The following is a 6007-nucleotide window of genomic DNA, read 5'->3' as shown; positions in this document are numbered from 1 at the left end:
TGGCTCCACTAAGCCCCAATTGAATAAAAGCATGGCCAGGCTAGGAAGCCATTCTCTCCTAAAAGCCCTCGTCTCCTGTTCCAAAACACTTGACTTTTATTCCCCCCAATTCTTCCCTCCAACAGCTCAATCTAGCGTCTTCGCACAGTGCTGTAGATCTGTAGGAGCTTTTCCCTGGTCAGATTTTTTTTTAACTTTTTCCCAATCAGCTTCATCTTTGAGTAATTAAAAAAGTTACAGATCGTGTAGAGCCAAATAAAAGAGCCGCAAAGTCCTCCCCATTTCTGATGAAACACTGTAGCCTGCAGGCATTCGTTGGAAGAAAATCATCTGTGAGCAGCTCCTTCTTCTAGGCCCATGTGTTTCTGAGAGCAAGGGAAAGAGGAGTCAGACAGTCAGTCAGTCTGTGTGTGTGTGTGTGTGTGTGTGTGTGTGTGTGTGTGTGTGTGTGTGTGTGTGTGTGTGTGTGTGTGTGTGTGTGTGTGTGTGTGTGTGTGTGTGTGTGTGCGTTCTTGTGTGTGTCTGTGTGCGCTTTCTTTTAAAGAGAGTGACAACCCCCCTTCTCTCTCATTAGCACGGTATCTCGGTATCAGAACTGCCAGGAAGTGACAGACCACTGTAAAAGAACAGGTGCTGTTTGGGTTTTGAGATGTGTTACAGAGCAAACACTCCCTCATCAAAAACCCGGGTGTCTGTTCTGCACTCTGCCTCTGTCTTCTGTCACATACTATCCAAATCACACGGAGTCGCCATCTTGTCAAATGGTCATCTGAATGAAGCTCATTGTCAGCGAAGGTATTAATGGCGTGTGTGTGTGTGTGTGTGTGTGTGTGTGTGTGTGTGTGTGTGTGTGTGTGTGTGTGTGTGTGTGTGTGTGTGTGTGTGTGTGTGTGTGTGTGTGTGTGTGTGTGTGTGTGTGTGTGTGTGTGTGTGTGTGTGTGTGTGTGTGCGTGCGTGCGTTTCCAGGGTGGAGACAGGCTGGCTGCTCATCCTATATGCTCTTGTCCTCCCCCCACCCACTCCCTCCCATTCTTCCTCTCCTCTCCTCCTTCCTTTTCTTCTGAGAGAGGGTGTGATTAGCAGCAGGACACATGGTGAGCTGAGCTGGGGATGGGGAAAGGGGGCATGAGAAATCATTAATTACAGCCCGCGCCGGAGCTGATGAAGTAAATGTGAGATAGTGTAACACACAGGATTTAGTGAAGTGGACGACAGCACAAGATTAATGGTAGGGGCCAGGCTGATGAGGATGAAGTCACAGCTTAGCTTGATAATTAGTTTCCAAGTGGAAACATCCCTCACCATTGTGTTATTTTTACTTCTAGCCCGAGTATTATTATACCACGGTGATATCTGAAGAACAAGAGGGGAGGAAAAATAGCCGGTGATGTGCTCGCAAGCATGTTGGATAGCAGGAGTGTGTCTTTTTAGAAAGTGATGCATGTCGGTAGTGTTTTTTTTTTACTTTCCTTTGTCTAGATGTATCAATGTAACACAATACATGTAAAGTCCACTCTGTTTTCTATGCTCAAGGCTTTGGCAGAAGTGGCATTTCATATGTGGTGGTATAAAACTAAGAAGTTAAAATACTGACTGTCAGAAAATGCTTCTTCTTTTGAATGAAGCTCTACCCCAGTTTTTCTACATATTGTTTTTGTTACATTTCCTTTTGTCCAGAAGAGGTCACTGTCCGCTCTTGACTATGAGGCTTTTCTCTTTCTCTTTTTTTCCCTGCTCTTCAAAAACTACAGAACAGCCGCTTCCTGCACAGAATCTAATTGCCTAATTTCTAAAACCCCATTAAAAAAAGATATAGATTCATGGAATAGATGTACTTTCTGGAATTATACATATGCACATGTAATTGAGGGAAAACTGTTGTAATCACAGCCACAGTTTGTAGATAAGACCATTTCCTAACAGGCATCACTTAAGCCGTGTCTCGGATGATGTTGGTTCCAGCAATTAGGCATTCTTTTTCATTTCCCAAATGACTCGCAAAACTTGCGGATATTATAATTGCTTTTAGCCACGCATATCTAATTTGTGTCTTTTTAAGTGTTAATTAGTAAGCGATTTAAAGTGACATCTTTATGTAGTTTGCTCTGCTGAAAAATGTTGTTGGCGGCTGGCTTAATGATTTTCAGAGGGAGTATGCTAGGGGTGGAGAGAAGTGTGTATGCACACATGACAAGATTTTCATTAGCACCTGTGTATGATGGGTTTTGAGTGTTTGTCGGAAGTTATCTGCGTGTGTGTTCCTCTGCCCACCTGTGTGTGTGTGTGTGTGTGTGTGTTGCCTTGTGAATGTATATGGAGGGGCAGTAGTGTACATCAGGGCTGCTGTGTGAGAGGTGTGAGAGGGAGAGCTCCAAATAGAGGTGGAATTAATGAAGACAACATGTCACATATTTTTGGCAGTGGAGCAGGGACAGGAAATGAAGCCGGGCTCGTCTGGGTGACTGCCGCCCATGTTCTAGTGTGTCACTGTCCTGTCAGCCTGTGTGTAAAACTGGCAGACATTGATACATGCTCTCCCTGATAACACCCCATTCCCCCATCCATCATCCACACACACACACACACACACACACACACACACACACACGTACGTACACACACAGGATTATTTATTTACTATGCCATATGTTGCGACTGGGATTTTTTGTGTGGTGGGGGGGCTGAATTTCTTCACAACTAACAGGCTTGTTGTGATAAGTGACAGGTTTTGGGGAAGTTGCAGCTTCTCCCCCCAAAGTCGATGAAAATCAGGGAAGGTGCTGTTTTGATGGAGAGAAGGCGGTTGAGCCACTGTGGCTCCCTCCGCGGCTTCTGTTGGAGATCTGGAAACTTCTTTCAGTGATCATACAGCAACACCTAGTGCCGCGTTGCAGTAATACAACTGTCTAACTTGGTGAAGAGAGCACTATTTTGTGTCACTGAAGTTCACTGTTTTGCCAGTGGAATAAAATCATTAATGTGTTATTTTTTTTTAAACAATAAGGCCATCAGCAAATGAAAAACGGTACTGTTTGTTATGCTAGATTATTGAAATACCGAAGTCACTTTTCTGTAGCACTTTCCTTTCATCATTTCTTAATAATTTGGATTTATTGAATTGTTTTTGGGAAAATGGATTGTAATAAATTATAGGTCCGAGCACTTCTGGGAACTGCTTATGTTTTGTGGATGCACTGATACAACTTGTTCTCTTCTGATAATGATTCCAATACTTCAACTCTTGATATGCCAATAGTGAATACCAATCTGATAGATCAGATCGACTAGAGTTCTCTTTTAACCAAAATGAACATCTGTATACACTACTGTGTGGAACTCGGGGAATCATTTCAATGGAAGTTAACTTGAGGCCAGATGATGCAGTGTGGAACCAAAAACTGACTGAAGCATTTCATTTTGTTATTACATTAACAATGAAATTATTATTCATTTGGATCTGTGTGTATCAAGACAAAAAACTATCTGGTATTACCGTTAACCCTCTTTGGTGTTGTTAATTCCATTTATTTACCAAGGTGTGTGTCCAAAGAGCACAAAATAGACTTTGGCACAAAGTATTTTAAGGTTCAAAAAGTTGATATTCCTAAAAATAAAAATAACTCCGATAATGATTTATAGAATCACGGAAACACAACAAAGTTGAGACAGTTTGAACCCCTATGCTCTTTAAAGAGTAATGTCCATGTTGAGCCAGAAGAGGGGAGTGTTTGTCAGTAATACGACCAACTCATGCTCTCCTGCCAGGCAATGGTAGGGCTGTAGTTTCAAAGTGAGGAAATAAAATATCAATAAAGTCTTTACCTGTAGTTAAATATATCCGTTTAGACAATTGTTCTGGGGGCACAGTCTATGATAATCTGGAGCCTCTTAATAAATGCATGTCGATTTGCTTTGGTGTCCAGTATAAAGAAAATGCGGTTGTGTGATGTGTTTGTGTCCTTATCTACCAGTGTAATTGTGTTCATCAATGTGCTCTTATTCTTTTTGTCCTTCTTCTCTTGCAGTTTCACTACAACTTCAGCACAGAGCGAAGCATTGGCGTCTAACACAACCTTCTTACATCAGCGGACAGACAGAGCCCCTCAGGCTGAAACACCATAGATGAGACTATATGGAGAATCAAGGAATCATTTTGTAAAAGAAAATAATGAACTAATGAAATGAAGAAAAACTTTGGGACACACCACAAGTGTATATTGTGTTAAAACAAAGTATTAATGATATGATAAAGTATTTAATTTTTTATCATTTTTATTTTTGTATTTTAATGATTCAGTATTGTTGATGTTGTACTTGTAACTGTGCGCATTAAATTGTATTTTAATTTTATTTTAATTTTTGAATTATTAACTAATTAATTTTGAAAGTGACTTGTTCTATGTTGTGTTTGTGTTCCATCTTTCTCAGGTAGTCTCACAAGAGACGGTGTTGTAGTTAATATCCCTAGCCGTGTAACTCCCGTTTTGCATGGTCAGAGTAGCAGGAGGCCGTGCTGACAGTGAGCAGCAGTCAGGGAGGACCAAAAAACAGAAAAAGTGAAGCCGCCTCATCACACACAGAACAAGGCCTTTTAACCGACGTTCATTTTCCAGCTGAAGCGTCTTTCCATCACAGAGTTCTTCATGAGCAGCGTGAAGCAACAGCGAGCAGAGCCTCCAGACACAGGGAGCCTTTTTTTTAACCCCCAGACGCCCGCCCACATCAGGAGTGACACCCCATCCACTGAGCCAGGCAGGTCTTTAAGAATGCAACACAACCATAATACAGTCTTTGAACACAACATCATAGCTTTTAAAAAATAAGTTATAACAATCTATAGACGTACGGACAATCTGACCATTTCCTCTTCTTGATATTAACAAACTCACAAATCACACAAAAAAAACAACACCCCGCTTGTCAATTTTGCTGCCAGATTCAGAAGCAAAAGTTTATTACACACATCGTCGCCATCTTCTCACTCCTGCTCACATGTGTCATTTGCAACTAATTAAATTGTCAGGATCCTTTTTGCAAATTTTTTCCAAGTGCAATTAGTAAAAGAAACTCATTAATGGATTAATGTTCCCTGCTGTTAATTAGGCTCTCCTCCTGCTAAGTTTGTTCAATTTCTTACGTGAATTCTGAATTCTGCCAACAGTGCAGGTATTTTACGAGGTGCAGGTATTTTTATTTTTTTCCTGACCAAAAAGTTACCTCGCGGCAGCCTCTGGTTTATTCACAGGTGTGTAATGAAGCGTACAACACATGACAACCCCGGTGCGCACGTCGGCGTTAACTCCTCTGTTCTGCCGCTGGAATCAGAGCGACGGCCTGAAGAATGCTGTGTGTGCGCTGGGAAAAAAAGCTTTCACGCTCCTCAATGAAGGTGACACTCATGTCAGTGATGCCCTACAGCACAGTGACAGGCTCTCCGACAGCCCTCCCTCCTCCCCTGCTGTGCATAAAGTGCATATGTACAGTGTGTGTGCCATATGTACGCAGATTCACACACATACACACACACTCTGCACAGGTAAAAAGGTGGAGGTTTGCTTTTCATCTGTGAGAAAAACTTTTCAACGACAAAAATATCAGGAATATACTTATCGCTGAATCCATTGAAAGTTTTTTTTAAATAGTGTATTTTAGGATTTAGAGCAGGTAGTGAAAGATGTTATTTCAAGTGGTGTGTAACAGTATTTAGACAGGGCATCATAAAGGATAATAATATTCTATATTTTTCTATAATACACAATTACAATGAAAAGACCAAAACCAAAAATTGGAGGGACTTTACAAACAAGTATTATCCATGTTACCAAAGTCTGATGTAGCTTATTTTTCTGTGACACAGAGCTCTGTTTGTCCACTGTTGCATTGTTTGACAAGTTCCTTCATTACAAAAAACAGCACCGTACTTTAACATTACGGTGTCCAGTTGTTTTAAAAATATTTTGCATTTATTATTGATGACCGCATTTATCCTTAAGTCTTTTTATTTTTT

The sequence above is a fragment of the Ammodytes marinus genome, assembly GCF_949987685.1.
Source record: "Ammodytes marinus genome assembly, chromosome: 2".
NCBI classification, from domain to species: domain Eukaryota; kingdom Metazoa; phylum Chordata; class Actinopteri; order Uranoscopiformes; family Ammodytidae; genus Ammodytes; species Ammodytes marinus.
This window is presented reverse-complemented; position numbering follows the sequence as displayed.